Source organism: Petaurus breviceps, unplaced genomic scaffold (assembly GCF_028583685.1).
Source record: "Petaurus breviceps papuanus isolate PSGF00001 unplaced genomic scaffold, PetGlider_PUasm1.0 90638, whole genome shotgun sequence".
NCBI lineage: Eukaryota > Metazoa > Chordata > Mammalia > Diprotodontia > Petauridae > Petaurus > Petaurus breviceps.
Genome location: NW_027187295.1, coordinates 5,607,378 through 5,625,596, shown reverse-complemented (window position 1 = coordinate 5,625,596; position 18,219 = coordinate 5,607,378). Strand labels below are relative to the sequence as shown.

Below are 18,219 nucleotides of genomic sequence, written 5' to 3'. Positions count from 1 at the left end.
GCACATACAAACTCTGCCAATTACTATCCATGTGACTTTGAGCAATTCAATTTTCTCAACTGTAAAATGAGAAGGCTGGGATAGTTTTGGAAATTTTTTTGAACCCAACTGTAAGATTACATTTTTATTGCTATTAAATTAAATTCAACCCATAGTCCTAAAAACCTGTGTTTTAACTTTGATCTAATATTTTTTTTTATTTCCTGGGAAGATATAACATGAAGGGTACTATAAACAAATTCCCCCCAAAATGAGACACATCATCACCTCTGCAGCCTTAGGCCTGGAGAGAGTGGGCTCAAACTGAAAACACTATGGCTCATTTGACCCACCACATCATTTCCTGAATGTACCAAAGCTGCTGGACACAAGGTATGACCTTGACTAGGGATATGATATCGCAACTGCTCAGGAGATTCACTGCTGGCCTCCTCAGGGTGATTTTGGCTTTTCTCCTCTCTATGTTCTTTATCTTTGACATTCACAATGTCATTCTGTCTCCAATATTCTTTCACTTATGGTTGGGAAAGAGTAAGTCCAACAGAGCAGGAGAAATAGCAGGGTTATAAGCCATATGGTACCCCAGACAGGGAGAGTACAATAACTGATACTACTGATACTGCAGTCCCTCCTCACTTCCAGACACCAGGAAAAGCGAGAAGCTTCCTCCATTGGAGCCTTTTGAATGTACTCAGTTTAGGTTAGGCAGTTAGTTAAAAGCTTTTCATCATTATATAGAAAGAGAATAGGAAACTGCTAGAAATACCTACAAAGGCTCTAAAGCAGAAGAGAGATCCCTCAATTATGCCTGCCTAGAAGCAGGCTCATCAGCTCCACCCCCCATTCTATTCCCCTTACATGCAGGTATCAGGCAGAACAGCCTGTGCAGAATCAAAAGATCTGTGCCACTCTTTAATTATCCTGAAGGTTTTATCTCTGCCCCTTACAGCAGCTACATAGGAAAAGTGGGAATTCTTAGAGAAGTGCAAACAAGTGAGACAAAATGATTAATTGGGAGGATGAAGTTTTTCTTAGTGTGCTCAGTACAGAAAATAGCATCCATTTTCATATATTCCTATTCAATCTGCCAATCACCTACATTTCTGTTTCCTTTTATTATTATAGTAATAGAGGCAACAGAAGCCACTACTGGTACAGAGGATAGAACACTGGGCCTAGAGTTAGGAAGACCTAAGTTCAAACCTGGCCTCAGACACTTACTAGTTGTGTGACCCTAAGTAAGTCATTTAGACTCTGCCTCAGTTTCCTCAACTATAAAATGGGATAATAATAGCATACCCCTCACAGGGTTATTGTGAGGATCAAATGAGATAATATTTGTAAAGTACTTAGCACAATGGCTGATACATAGTAGGTGCTGCGTAAACACTTGTTCCCTTCTGTCCCAAGCTGTAATAGAAAGGGGGAGCAAAATGCTTGAATTACCACCACAGGTACCAGTACATCAGGACACTGTGATATAAATTGTCATAGAAAGATGCCCTGGGAGTCAACTAAACTATTTCTTAGCCAAAGTAGACATCACCTTTAAAGAATCTTTTCTTTCCCCCATCTCTCTCCAGTGTTTACAATGGCTTCAACATGTTCATCTATAAAGGCAAGCAAAAGAGGGTTTTTTGCTATTTTTCTGGTTTAAGTTTTAGGCAATCAAGTGCCTCTGATTAAATTGAGTCTTCGATTGAATCAAGAGTCTTTGATTGGAAACAGCATATATTGTATTGCTTGGAGGGAGAAGACAGAGTAGAGAGAGGAGCAGAGCTGAGAGTGAGAAGCAAGCAAGCTGTGGGCAGGAGCCCCTGGAGCCTGTTGTTGGGCAGGATCTTGGAGTAAAGCAGTCCCCATGAGCTGAGATATGGCGAAGGAGCAGAGAGCTGCCTGAATCCAGACAAGAGTCAGAAGTACCTAGAGGAAGATCCATGGGGTTTGAAAGTCAGTCTTAAGTCAAGATGAGAGAGGACTTTCCCTGGACACTGTGTATTGATTGAAGAGACTGTGACTTACTGTGACCTAGAGGTGGGTGGTGTTTATATTTTTGCTACCCCTTAATGATGATATATTGGGCTAGGGAAGACCCTAGCCTGGGATCCCCTGATTTTTGGAATGCAATGCTATAAACTGTGTAATGTGTTGTGCTAGGGAAGACTCTAGCCCGGGACCCCCTAATTATGTAAACAAGTATTTGGGGGATGCTACTGAATGCAATGATCTATCTATGGGTCATAAGATGTACTGAGTATTATTTTATATTCATGTATATATATATACATATACATACATGATATGTTTTGCTCAAGGATGTTGCTATGAATGTTATACTTTATTGAACAATGTTTAGTTTATTGCTGAATAGAGAGTTCATTATACTATGTGATTAGACCCTTGAAATTATTCACAGCAGCAGTTCTCAGGTGTGCTGCCATGATTGGCATTACAGCATCTCAATACCAGTTATAATACTTTTGAGCATCGATCAATTGTGGCTATCTAGTATAGGGAATAGAAGGGAAAAGGCATTTCAAAAGAGCTTATTATGTGCCAGGCACTATGCTAAGTACTTTACAAAGATTATATCATTTGATCCTGACAACAACCCTGGGAATTAGGTGCTATTTATTATACTCATTTTACAGTTGCTTGAAACTGAGGCAAACAGAGGTTAAATAATCTGCCCAGGTTCACACAACTAGTAAGTTTCTGAGGGTGGATTTGAATGCAGGTCTTTCTTACCCCAAGGCCCAGGGTTCTATCCACTGTGCCAGCTTGTTCCCTAAATAATCAACCCACCCATCACTCCCCACATCATTCAGTTGATCAGCTGCTTTTACAATGTACATCTGCACTGCAAAACACACCAAAAATTGCTCCATTAAATGTTCTCTCTGTTGAGATCATGCTGTTCCCATTGGCTCACTGCCTTTTCCTACTTTATTGTGAAATGTTCATCCATGTGAGACTACTTTGATTGATAAGGCTGAATCATCCATTGATCAATATTTAGAACAAATTTGTTATTATTTTTGTTTAAGTAAAATGCATTTAAAGAAGGGAAAGACAATTAAGAGGAGGAAAGAGCAATAAAAAGAGTCAATATCTGTAGTTTAGTTTAATTTCTCATTTTAAAAAATCCAAAATAATGAGATTTTTTTAATTGTGTGCGCTTTTTTGTTTGTTGTTGGTTGTGTGTGTGTGTGTGTGTGTGTGTGTGTGTTTAGGTTTTACATTTAGACCTCTGGTTGACATCAACAATGAGCACCACAAAGCAGAAGAAATCAGTTCAATAGAAAGTCATAAAACCCAGGACATAGAGAATCCAGCCAAGTGGCACCAACATTCAATAAGGTTGGGCAGGCCTGGAAGTAAGTTGCAGCCACCACTGCCATACTACAGGGATAACTTTATGTGCTGGAAATTTAGCAATGGTCACTGAGTTTAATTTTACATTACCCCCGTTGAAGAAATTTCATAAGACAGCCACAATTTATATAAATTTGTGTATTATGCTGACTTTCTATGCTCCTAATGTCCCTATTCACAAAATATAGATATAGATAGGTGAATGTAATTATGCATGTGCTTCTAATGCCCCAATCCACAAATGTAGATATAGATATGCACATATATAAATATATAAAATATGCATTTAAATATATGTCTGTGTTCCTAACTCCCCATTCACAAATATATCTATAAATATATGGACATGTTCCTAATGCCCCATACATAAATAATGGGTGTATGTGTGTTTATATATATATATACATATATATATATATACATATGCTCCTAATGCCCCATCTACAAATATCTATAGCTATATCTAAATATATAAATAGACAGATAAATGTATATATTAGAAGCACGGGAGATCAGTTTCCATATCTATAAAATAATGGGTTGAACTAGGTGACCTCCAAAATTCCTTCTAGCTTTGACATGATATGATTTTATTCAAATACACTAGTTAAAATAGCTACTTAATAATACTTGATAATGGTGGTGGCAAAGAGTCAACAAAAAGTTCGAGAGTAAGTGCATTTATAAATTACCCTAGAATTAAACCTGACAATTGTACATGGAAACATTATTTTTAAAATTTCACATAATACATAATACATATACATTTAAAATTTTATTATAGATTACGTACTGTTACATTTATACTATATTATGCTATATTTTGTTTATTTATTGACTTCAGATAGGTAGCTCTTACAAATTCTGATAAAAGAGACTGATAAAATGTTAGGAGTTGAAAAAATAACATAGCCTAAGAAGCATGAGAAAATAAAATATTTACTGAATCCATTGTGGGGAAAAAAATCAAGTCAATGATTAGATGTTAAGCAATAATTGGTATAGACTTGGAGTGGGGATAACAGAGGTAACATTTATAATTAACAACAAATCCCATTTTAAATATTTTTAGAATGTAGGATAACTTTTTGCCAAATATAAATGTGTGAAAATTTAGCTTGGCAAAATAAAATTTTAAAAATATTTTCCTAAAACATGGTGGGGGGGGGGAGCAGGGAGGGAGACAATCTATCTTTCACCAAATTCACATATTCACAGTCTAAAAAGTCCCTAGATATTTTGCAAGTGAAAATTGGACTTCATATATTTATAAATCTGGAATTAACAGAAAATTATCTTGGAAATCAGATGGTTTGGACACTTCCAAGTGCTGTCCTGGAGAATATACTGTAGAAAAACTTCATTCATAATGTTTTCATATTACCAGAACTGTACGGTCTCTCTAGCCCTACAAAACATTTTGAGGAGGTTACTGGAAGGGCAGCAGCAGGACAAAAGGCCCAGGAAAAGCAAGGGAAAGACAGAAAATGACATGGTGAGATCTCCCCTGAGACTTTGCACTGACTGTTCTGTATTCTCCTCTACACCTCATCCTATATATACATAGATTCTCTCTCCCAGAACTTTAATTAAAAATTATGTCTAATCAACTAATATGCTTGTACTCGTGATGTTACAGTTACATAGTAAAAACAATTCAAGGTTGCTAAGACTGGGAAAGGAGCATGTCTAAGCAGAAGTGTGTGGCTTGGGTCCAGGCCAGAAATAAGGCTGAGAGCGTGGAGCTAAGACCAAGACTGTAACCTGACCTGACAGAGCCCCTGGGGTCAGGGTGAAAAATGGAAATCAAAATGAGAACCATGACTGGAATGAAAGAGAGATCCAAAGTTGGGTTGTCTGAAATAGATATATGTTCTAGAGAGAACAGAACTAAGATTGTGGGATCAGGAGTTAGGCAGAGGGCTGCTGAGGTACTCTGACCCTACTCTGTGAATCTGACACTGACAGTCTTTCTGATGGGTTCCCTTTAATTCTGGCCAGCAAGAGTATTCTCTAGATTGAGTCAGATTACAACATTCCCATGTTTTATCCTAGGTGAACTTTATGAATTGCTATGGTCAAAAATATTCATTGCCTAGTGGCCAACCTTCTGATGCAAATCCTCTTCAAACTTAGCTACAATGGTCCTTGGGGAAAAGACAGCGCTGCACCTGAAGCTTTCCAAACTTGGTAATACCTGCCAAAATTTGTGCTCCACAGCCATATCCTTGAAGAACTCAAAGTCATCTTCACAACACAATGAGGTCTCTAATAGAACTTGAGTGGAGGTGAGCAGCAATGGGCAGATTAATCTGAAACTCCATACAAGACAGTTTACTTTCCAAAGGATAAAACAGACCTCATTTAGAGTTCATTTCAACTCTAAGACCACCCCGGCATCAAATCAAATCAAATTAGGAATAACACACAATAATGTGTTAAATCTATTTCCATATATATCAATCTCCCTGCTCAACTATAAGGTTGATGAGGGCAGGCAATTTGTATATTCCCTAAAGTTTAGTACAGTGTTCCCCATGTAAGAGGTTCTTGATAAATGGTGATTTAGTCTAAACAAATTTACATGAAAGCACTTTGAAAACTTAAAAACTATCCAAAGCATTAGATAGTACTGCCAGACCCAATTAGTGTGAATAATGAATCTTGTGAAAAGGTCATATCTATTCAGATTTTCACTATTAAAAATTATAATTATGTAAAATATGGTCATTGATTCCAGCCCAGTCAAAATTTATAGTACAAATTCAATAATGCAACCACTTAACAGAATTTATCATTCACACTAATTAGAACCTGGCTGTATAATATAAAGGTAACATCACATCATGGCTAGAGAGATGGTTTGGGTTTCAGGAAGAACTGACTCTGACACATAATACATATGTAGTCTAATGCATACTATGTACCTGGACAAGGCAACTAACCTTTCATTGTCCTAGGCAAATTTCTAAGACTGATTTTCAGATGAATTGTCAAATTATATCAATGGCAGGTGTTTTCTATTCCCTAGTCTGATAGGGGCCGCTAAGTAGAACATGGGTAGAATTCTAGGCCTGGAATCAGGAAAATTCATCTTTTTGAGTTCAAACTGGCCTCAAACACTTACTAGCTATGTGACTCTGAGCAAATCATTTAGCCTCTGTTTGCCTCAGTTCCTCAAATGTAAATGCTAGATAAGGAAATGGCAAACAACTTTTTGTTTTGGTATCCTTGCCAAGAAAATCTCAAATGGGGTTATAAAGAGTCAGACACAACTGAAAAAGAATTATACAACAAAGTCTGATAAAATCACAGATTTTGACAAACAACAGCAAAAAAAAGAAAGATGGTTGTGGTGGTAGCAGTAATGACACAGGAGCCTTCAGTTCATAAAGTTTTCAAGGTATCACTAAATTCCAGAAAAACAGTTAAGTAGTCAATTATATGAATACATCAATCAATCAACTATTGGTTGAGCATCTACTATGTTGAAAGCATTCTGCTAGGTTCTCTAGACAAATAGTAAAGTATGTGGTCTTGTTCTCAAGGAAATTCTAGCCTGAAAGACCAAAAAACAAAACAAAATGAAATGAAAAATTAAAAGAATCAACAGAGTAAGTAGTATGTTCCAAATGAAGAAAAGATCACTATGATCATGGAAGGCCTCACCAAGCATTGAAGGACAGGTAAAATTCAATGAGATGGGGCAAAGGGAGACACCACAGGGAGGAAGAATGGCTTAAACAAAGGCATGAAGTAAAAAAATATCTCTAGCTAACAGTGAATAAATGTGTTCAGCTAGAATGGAGGGTTTGTTGGGACGGCTAGGTGGCACAGTGAATAGAGCACTGGCCCTGGAATCAGGAGGACCTGACTTCAAATCTGTCCTCAGTCACTTAACACAAAAAACTAGCCGTGTGACCTTGGGCAAGTCACTTAACCCCAATTGCCCTCCAAAAAAAAGGCAAAATAATAATGAAATAAATAAATAATAAAATAAATAAAATAGAATGGAGGGTTTAAATATAATATAGAATGACCAAAGGTTAAAAGATAGGTTGGGAATGGCTTGTGGAAAATCTTAAATATAAAACTAAGAATTTGGACTTGATCTTCTCAGCAAAGGGGAGCCAGTGAAGCTTTTTTAACAGGAGTAAAATTTTAAAAATCAGAGTGTCAAGAGAAGGTGTGCTGCACTGTTTACTATAGCCTCCTAACCAATCTCCCTGCATCCAGCCTTCTAAGCCAGGGGTAGGGAACCTGTGCCCACAAGACCACATGTGGCCTTCTACGTCCTTAGGTGCAACCTTTTTGACTGAGTCCAAATTTTACAGAACAAATCCTTTGATTAATGGGATTTTTACTGTGATGTTTGGATTCAACCAAAGGGTTACACTTGAGGACCAAGAGGGCAACCTGTGTCCTAGAGGCTAAAGATTCCCCACCCCTGCTCTAATGTGTCCTAAAATACACATCTGACTTCTGGGAAGCCTTAGATCTCTTCAAGGCTCTCTTCAAATATCACCTTTTTCAAGATGCCTTCTACTGATCCCTACAGCTATTAACACTTTTACCTACCCCATCATTTTATATTTATTTTGAATGCAATTTATTTTTAATCATTTATATGCAGGTTGCCTTCTACCTACTCCAATAGATTGTAAGCTCTTTGAAGACAGAAACTTTTGTCTTTGTATGCTCAGTGCCTACCATAATACCTGGCACAAGGTAGGTACAAAATATATGCTTATTTAACGGAAATGCATAGTATTGGCATAAGACTATAAGGTTAGAAAAGGGGAAATATAAGATATTTAAAATAAAATTTTGTAGAATTTAATAAAACATTTGATATTGTGCAGAGGTGCAAAGGAAAAGAAGTAGCTAAATTCAAACCTTTAAGGACTGGTTGACTGGAAAATTACTAACAAGAGAAAGTGAATTCAGGAGAGATACATAATTTAGTTGGCAAGATAATCATTTTAAAATATATTGATTTGTAGGTAATTGGCAGCATGACGTCAAAATAGAAGTATCCAATAGTGGTTTTCCTTAAACATATATTTGACTTTGTTATTCCCTACTCAATAAACTCCAATGGCTCCCTATTTCTTCTAGAACAAAATATTGAATCTTCTGTTTAGTAGGCTCTTGAGGAATTCTTATTGATTCATTGATTGTTTAGCAGTTATAGATTGGAACTATAGCTCTAGAGGAAGGCTAATGCTGGGAGTTCTCTATGTAAAGGTGATAGCTGAAGATGTTGGAGTGGGTAAAAACTGACAACAGAAAGAGTCTACAAAGAGAAAGGAAGAGAAAGCAATACATTTGTATGAGAAGTTATGCTTTGATGATAAAAATTAATGTGCTGAACTACTAAGTTTATGAAGGAAGCTTTAAATAGGATTTAGTTCCATTTTTCAGGATTTTGTTGATCTGAATAAGAAAAATATGTACTTTGGCAGATTATCCTTTACCCAAACACTATAAAAGATCCTGGACTTCAAGGAAGAATCTGTAACAATATTATCAGTCTTAATTGACCAGGGATTCTAAGGAGGCCCTTGAAAGATTCCTGGATTGGAAAATTTTTTATAAGTGAGAAATAATCTCAACAAGGGACAAGGTACATAGTATTTTAATCAGACAGTCAAGAGAATCTCAACAAATGCTCATATTTCTTCTCTGTAATTGTCCCAAAAAAGTGTCTTGGCATTTGTTACAAACCAGATTAAGAGGCAGAAATGAGAGCCAATTTGGCTGATGAGATTAAAGTCACTTTTGCTGACTGATGAGATAAAGAATATTTTATCCATGAGAGTTCAAATTGATATATGTTGAGAACTTGACAATATTCACAAGAAGATGAAGAAAAAACATCTGCTTATTGGTCTGTCCAGTAAAAATATAAAAGTAAGAACTCTATGGACAGAAAGACAGGGAATTCTTTTGTACAAAAATGACATCTGAGAACCAGTATTACTAAGCAGAAGTATCGATGTTCTGAGGGTATATTTTCCATAAAGCCTTGACTGTATTTTCCCTTGGGCTCATATAGTGACAATTACTCCACAACCAATATGCAATACATTAAGTTTATTTTGGATGCTATACAGTAAATTTTAAGTTATCAATGTCAATGTAGAGGAACCATGGAAAATAATTCAAAATGACAACATAATAGAAAAATCATTTATATTTGGCTTTGGAATATGTTTTTGTATATGTGGTGTGTCTGATGGTCTAGGGATTCCCAATACTTCAAACTATATGGTGAAGTCATATTATGATGACCTTATAGTCAAAACCAATATCCTCTTCTCATTTTCCACATTTGACATTGTTGACTACTCTCATCTTTTTGACAATTCAATGTCTAAGATTACCTCAAGAGACACTGTACTCTAATAATAATAATAACTGATACTGATAGAAAACTTTCATGGAAACCCTGGGCTTTCATAAGACATTTTTGGTAAATGTGATTGGTTTATGTATCCTCTATCACTTACAGTCAGGTCCCAACTAACACCATACCAAAACAAGAAGAATCTCAAAGAGTTTTCAAATGCTGCTCTAGTTTTGGTGATGCATATTTCCTGGTTAGTCTATAGCTAAATGTTCTGTCTTTCTGGGTTTCTCAACCTTCATTCTCGGGGGAAGAAACATTACTAATACAGAGACAGATATAAAATTAATTCATCCATCTGATCATTCATAGAAGATAATTAAGTGATAACTAAATGTTGGACCTTGCTCGTGTGTTGAGTTTAATCAACTAACAAGCTTTTTTACTGAGATATTATAAGATATGTAGAACTATGTTAGAAGCTATGGGGATATGGTAGTATGACAGTTTTACAATCAAGGAATTTATAATCTACAGAGGATTGAGTCTAGCATATGTCAGTGAATAAGAGTGATGACTAATATTTATTAGGCATATACAAATGTAACCTGAGTTTGAAGAATGGGTATTTTCATGAGACTCACCTAACTGATAGAATGATTAACTGACACTGTTCCTGTGTGAGAGGTAGAGTTGGTGAGAGCTAAGGAGAGGAGAGTTCTTGCTTCTAGCTTCAAGAGAGGGCACAACAGTTCTAGGCTCTCTTTAAGGGATGGCCAGTATAAGAGAAAAAAAATTGGAGGAAGAATCTTACAAGTAGAGGAGCTAATGCCTACAGCGTATTACTATTTCTAGCTTGAGAAATAGAGATTTTAAGGAATTTTCCCTTGAGTGAAATGAGGGACTCTTGAATGAATTGTGCTGTCTCTCTTCAGTGGAGAAATTCATTCTATTTATTTTCTCCTATATTCAAATCTGTTTAACCTCTCAGATAAATGTTGGGATGTGAGAAAATTGGAACACTAATGTATTGTTGGTAGAGTTGTGAGCTGATCCAACCATTCTGGAAAACTTTTTGGAACTATGTCCAAAGGGCTATATATAATACTGTGCTTTGATCCATGTTGATCCAGAAATACCACTCCTAGATCTGTATTCCAAAGTGATTATAAGAAAGGGAAAAGAACCCACACATACAAAAATATTTATAGCAGCTCTTTTTGTGGTGGCAAAAAATTGAAAATTGTGGAAATGTTCATCAATCAGGGAATGGCTGAATAAACTGTTATACATAAATATAACAGAATGCTTAATAAAAGTTGAGCAGGCGGGTTTCAGAAAAACCTGGAAAGATTTGTATGAAGTGATGCTGAGTGAAGGGAAAAGAACCAGGAGAACATTGTACACAGCAACAGCAACACTGTGCAATGATCAACTAGGACAGACTTAGCGCTTCTCAGCAATACAATTATACAAGACAATTACAAAAGACTCATTCTGTAAAATGCTAACCACATCCAGAGAAAGAACTATGGAGTCTTAATGCAGATTGAAGCATATTATTTTTGCCTTTGTTTTGTTTTGTTTTTTGTTGATTGTTTTTTTCTTTCTCATGGTTTCTTCCATTTGTTCTGATTCTTCTTTCACAACATGACTAATGTAGAAGTATGTTTAATGTGGTTGTAATATATAACCTATATAGGATTGTTTGCTGTCTTTGGGAAGGAGATGGGGAGAAAGGGAGGGAAAAAATTTTTGAAATCAAAATCTTATAAAAAATTAATGTTGAAAATGATCTTTACACATATAAGCAGAATAAATAAAATACTATTAAGTGTGAAAAAGGTAATTTTCCTTATACTTGAAATATTTAGGGAGCAAACAGTTTCAATTATAATCTAATAAATTATAGTCTAATACACCTCTTTACCAGAGGCTATTGAGATACATCTAATTAGATTAAATGGTTAGCATGGTACAATAAGTATATCAACAAATATAAAAATATATCAGGTTCTGAGCATCAGAATTTAGAAGAGACATTGACAAAGTGGTTCTGTCTCATCTAGAGTGGCTTATACAGAGAGGAATCATATAATCATGCTGGGAGGGCAAATTAATAAACAGTTTATGTACCCAAGACTCAGAAGAAGTCAAATATAGTAATATAGAACCCAAAGATTCCAACTACTGCAATGAAGATTCATTATCCATCAAAAACTGATGAGAAAATTAGAAAGATCTGGAAAAAAATGAGATTTAGAACAACATCTCACACCATATAACACAATCATTTAAAATACATTTTTAAAAACTGGATAATGTCATATCATAAATTAGAGAAGAAAGAAAACTTTCAAAACTATGAATTGTGGAAGAGTTCTTGGGGAAACAAGGAATAAAAAAGACCACAGAAGGAAAAAAAAGTGAACAATTTTGATTCTATAAAATTGAAAAGGTTTGGGACAAATAAATTCAATGAATTAAAATTAGGAAGGGGGGCAGAGCTAAGATGAAAGAGTAAAGGTAATGCTATAGCCAAGTTCTTCCAACATTCTTTTCCAAATAATTTTAAAATAACACCCCAAATCAAATTCTAGAGTGACACAGTCAACAATAGATTGGGTTGAGACATTTTTCCAGCACAAGAAAGCATAAAAGGGCAGAAAGGTGAGTGACATTGAGGCAAGGACTAGCCCAGAACAAATTCGGTCTCAACATTGCAACATTTGGAGGTGTCTCCAACAGTAGCAACAGTTTCAGGAACTCTCAGACAAGAGAATTGGAAAACTAGTCTGAGATTGCAGAGAACCTCTGTGTTAACACTGGGTACAGTATCAAGTAGAGTTTGGCCACTCCATTGCACCCATCCAGTTTCATATCTCAGTTCCAGGGTAGAAAGGCATTCACTGCAGTCTCAAGGGAACAGGGGTCTAGTCACAATTCCTTCTAGTGCTTGCAGCTACAAGGGAGCAGGAGCCCTAACTGGGTAAGGACCAGAGTGCAAACAGAAGATCAATGACCACACTTCTTCCTTGATCACACCACCTTGGAAACACTGAAACCATACAATTTCCCATAAGTAGCTATGAAAACAGCAGTGCAGTGGTTCTGGGTCACTTTTCAGTGGTGGCCAGAGTGATACATTACCAAATGGAGAACCACAAGGTACTCTTCACCATTGGTACCACCACTGGTACCTGCTGCCAAAAATAGTGAGGAGAAGTGATGGCAAAGTATTTGTTTGGAAAGAATTTGACTATGGCTCTATGACAAAAGCTGAGAAACAAATGATTGTTTCTGAAGTGAATTCCCTCCATGAACTGAAATATACAAATATTGTCCAATACTATGATCATGTTATTGATAGATACAATACAACACTCTTTATTGTAATGGAATATTGTGAAGGAGGGGATCTGGCTAATATTATAACAAAATGCACCAAAGAGAGACATTATTCAGGTAAAGATTTTGTTCTCCATGTAATGACTCAGCTGACCTTGGCCCTAAGGGAATGTCATAGATGATGTGATGTTGGCCATACTGTGTTGCATTGGGACCTAAAGTCAACTAATGTTTTTTTTTTTTTTTTTCTGGATAGCAAGTAAAATGTCAAACTTGGAGAGTCTGGGCTAGCTAGGATATTCAACTATGATATAAGTTTTGCAAAAACATTTGTTTGCACATCTTGTTATATGTCTCCAGAACAAATGAATTGCATGTCTGATGATGAAAAATTGGATATAAGGTCATTAAACTGCTTGCTTTATCAATTCTATCCCTTAATATCTCCTTTTATAGTCTTCAACCAGAAAGAATCAGTTGAAAGGATCAGAGAAGGGAAATTCAGGAAAATTCCAAGTCATTACTTCACTGAGTTGAATGAGTATAACCAAGATGATAAATTTGAAAGCTGTTGACTGTCTGTCAAAGAAATTCTGTAAAATTCTCTGATAGCAGACTTGGTAGATGAAGAGCAAAGAAAAAATCCTGAGAGGAGAGGGTAACAATGAGGAAAGCCAGAGAAGTTACAGAATTTAGGCCCTGCAATGACTGAACTGAGACTAAAGGAAGTACAGTTGCAGGAGAGAGAGAAAGCCATCAAAACAAGAGAAGAAAGGATAGAATAAGATGAGGAAACTGCAGCCTCAAGGTCACATGTGGCCTTCTAGGTTCTTGAGTGCAGCCTTTTGACTGAGTCCAAGTTTTATAGAACAAATCCTTTCATTGAGGGAATTGTTCTGTGAAGCTTGGATTTAGTCAGAAGGTCGCAATTGAGGACCTAGATGGCAACATTTAGCTTCCAGGTCACAGATTCCCCACCCGTGGGCTAGAACATAAGGAATGTAAACTTTGTGCTTGGGAGAGACTTGCAGAAGACAAATTTATGACAGTTGAAAATTTATTGAAAAATTACAACCTGTTAAAGGAATAGATGATCTGATCTTAGTATTGATAAATAGCCCAGAGCACTTGATTTTTCCTCATCTCTAACCAAGAAGAAAGTTCACTTTAGTTAGAAAAGTAAAGAAAATGAAATGTCCTCAGTGGCAAGAACTGTGAGAATTATCTCACCCAAAAGTCTAAGTGCAGAGACTTGAAGAAGAGACTTTATGCTGCTCAAGTGCATTCTCAAGCCTGTGAGAACTAGAAAAAAATTACCAACTTAAGAGTGGACAGATTCTGGGCATATGCTGACTAATGGTGCTGAACACTGTACAGTATTTACCATTGTGACCATGTTAGAGATTGATATTCAACTGCTATGTCTTTAATATACTTGGTTCTGTGAGTCATGTCCTTGTTTTCTCACATTAAAACACATGGGAAATGTTTTTGCTGATTTTTTTTTTTGTTTTTTAAAAACTAGTAGCTAAGAACTGCCCCATATCTTAGAACCGGAAGGCAAAATAGAAATGGAAAGAATCCACCCATCAGCCTTGAAAGAGATCCCCAAAGGAAAATAGCCAGAAATATTATAGCCAAATTCTAGAGCTCTCAGGTCAAGAGAGAAATACTAAAAGTACCAAGAAAGGAACCATCCAAATATAGGAGAGCCATTGTCAGGATCACATAAGATTAAGGAATGACCTCCTTAAAGGAGTGGGGGGCTTGGAATATGTATTCCAGATGGCAAAGGAGTTAGGTCTACAACCTACAATAATCCACTCAGAAAAACTGAGAACAATCCATCAGGGAGGAATATTTTTAATGAAATAGAGGACTTTCAAGCATTCCTGATGAAAAGACCAGAACTGAATAGAAAATATGACATTCAAATACAAAACTCAAGAGAAGCATGAAAAGGTAAATATGAAAAAGAAATCATAAAGAACTTTTAAAAATCAAGCTTTGCATTCCTATATGGGAAGATGATAGATGTAACTCCTAAGAACTTTACCATTATTAGTGCAGTTAGAAAGAGTTTACATAAACAAAGATCATGGGTTTGACTTGATGATATTGGAATGATCTCAAAAAAAGAGGGATGAAAAAAGGATGTACTGGGAGAAGGGGGAAGGTAGAAGAATGAAATAAATTTTTTCATACAGAAGAAGAGTACAAGAAAAAGCTTTTATAGTGGAAATGAAAATGGGAGGGGTAGCAACACGTGAACCTCACTCTCATCTGAATTGGTTCAAAAAGGGAGGAATAGATAGATAGATAGATAGATACATACATACATACATACATAGATATACACACACATACACATGTATATACATATATACATACACATATATACATATACACACATCTACATACACACATATACATATATACATATACACACATCTATATACATACATACATACATAAACAACTGGGAATAGGGAAGTATGAGAGGAAAGAAATAAGAGAAAGGAGGGTAATAAAAGGGAGGGCAGATTAAGTGAGGTAGCAGTCAGAAGCAAAACAGTCTTTTGAGACAAGATAGGATAAAAAATAAAAGAGAGAACAAAGAATGAACATAAGAAAATTGAATAGAGGGAAATAGAGTTAGTAATCATAACTATGAGTGTGAATATGATGAACTCACCAGTAAAATGCAAGTAGATAGCAGAATGGATTAGAAACAAAAATTCAATAACATGTTTATAAAAAATGTCTTTAAAGCAGAAAGACACAAAAGAGCTGAAATTAATGACAAAAGCAGAATCTATTATGATTCAGCTGAAGTAAAAAAGTCAGGGGTGGTAATCATGATGTCAGATCTCAGGCAAAGCAAAAGCAAAAACAGACCTAACAAAAAAGAGATAAATAGGAAAACTACATCTTCCTAAAAGTCACTATGGACAACAAATATCAATACTAAATGTATATGCACCAAATGACATAGCACCCAGAGTGCAAAACTATGCTAGCAAGGGACTTCAATTTAGCCCTGCCAGAACTAGAGAAATCCAAACACAAAATAAATAAGAAAGAAGTTAAGAAGATGAATGGTTTTTGAGAAAAGTTAAATATGATAGCACTCTAGAGAAAATTGAATAGAAATAGAAAGAAGTATACCTATTTCTCAAAAGTATATGACAACTAGGGGCAGTTAGGTGGCGCAGTGAGTAAATAGCCAGCCCCAGAGTCAGGAAGACGTGGGTTCAGATCTGGCCTCAGACACTTAACACACTCACTCACTCATACACACACACACACACAAAACCTCGCTGTGTAACCTTGGGCAAGTTACTTAACCCCAATTGCCCTCCAAAAGGCAAAAAAAAAAAAAGCATATGGCAACTCCACAAAAATTGTCCATGTATTAAGGCAAAATTTCCTCACAAACAAATGAAGAAAAACAGAAATATTGAATCCACCTTTTCAAGACTATAATTCAACAAAAAAAAAAATACATTCAGTAAGTGGCCTTATAAACAGAGATTAACAATTAATCAAAAGTTAAATAATCTAATACTAAAGAATGAGTAGGTCAAAGAACAAACCATAGAAGCAATGAACAGTTGTTTGTTTTTTTTAAGATGAAAACAATAAGACAATACATTAAAACTTGTGGGATGCAGGCAAAACAGTACATAGGAGAAAATTTAGATCTCTAAATGCTTTACATCAATAAAATAGAGAGGGCAACTAGGTGGAGCAGTGAATGGAGCACTGGTCTTGGAGTCAGGAGGATCTGTGTTGGCCTTGGACACTTGACACACTTATTAGCCATGTGAACTTGTGGAAGTCACTTAATCACAATTACCCTCCAAAAAGGAAAAATAAAATAAAATAGAGAAAGAGGAGATTGATGAATTGGGTATGCACTTTTTAAAAAAAACTAGAAAAAAAGAAAATTAAGTATCCCCAGTTAAACACCAAAATAGACATCCTTTTTTGAAAAACAAACAAGTAATTATAAAATTGAAAGTAAAAAATAAATAAATAAAACTAGAAGCTGCTTTAATGTGGAGGGGGGTATAAAATAGATAACATAAACCACTGGTTAATTTGATTAAAAAGAAAGAAGACAACAACTGTATCAAAAATGTAAAGAGTGAATGCATCACCAATGAAGATTAAATAAAAACAGCTATTAGGAGCTATTTTACCCAACTTTATTCCAACAAAAATAAGTAAAATAGATAAATATTTATAAAAATATAAATGTTGAATGTTAATGGAAGAGGAAATAGAACAAATTATTGCATAACTGTAACTTAGAAAAAATTCAACCAGTCAAAAAATAGCTCATTAAGAAAAATACCCAGGAAAAGATGGATTTACAAGTAAATTCTACTAGGCATTTAAGGAACAATTAACTCCAATATAAACTATTTGAAAATTATTTCAGGGGGAAAAAAAACAGATGAGTCCAGCCAAATTTCATCTATGACACAAATATGGGGAGACACTAAAAACAAGGAAAACTACAGACAGATTTCCCTAATGAACATTGGTGAAAATTTTTAAATAAAATACTAACAAATAGATCACAGCAATGTATCACAAAGATCATAAACTATGAATAGGTAGACTTTATACCAGGAATGGAAGGCTGCTTCAATATTAAGAAAACCATAAGCAGAAGGAAGGAAAGAAGAGAAGGAAAAGTCAGTGAAACATTTTGATGCAAAGAATGGAATATTAGTCTGTGATTTTTCACTGAGTGGCTTTCTTTGTATTACTTGCCTAGTTCATATATGCCAATTGACTGAATGAATGAACAGAAAGAAAGCTGGAAGGAATTACTGACGAGCAGGTCAAATTTGAAATGTATATATTTAAATTATTATATATTTTAAAACAAAGGAAATTATACATTAAAAATCCAAAGCTTTTTGCACAAATCCTTTTTTTTCTTTTACTATGTAAATGTGGAAGCTCATTTTATTTAAGGTTTGCTAAATTCAGAATTAAAAAAAAAATAATGGTACCAAAAATTATGTTTAACAATGCAGGATTGAAAATACCCAGAAGGGAACAGAAGGAAAGTTTATAACTGGATACAGTTAAGCAATGTAACACTGGAATTAGTGTTAAATTCAATATAC

The 18,219-nt window shown here is 35.4% G+C and overlaps 1 pseudogene; it reads left to right on the top strand.

Moving 5' to 3' along the window:
* Window positions 1-12,766: 12,766 nt before the first annotated feature.
* LOC138143346 (serine/threonine-protein kinase Nek2 pseudogene) lies at window positions 12,767-14,162 on the top strand (annotated as a pseudogene).
* Window positions 14,163-18,219: the final 4,057 nt, after the last annotated feature.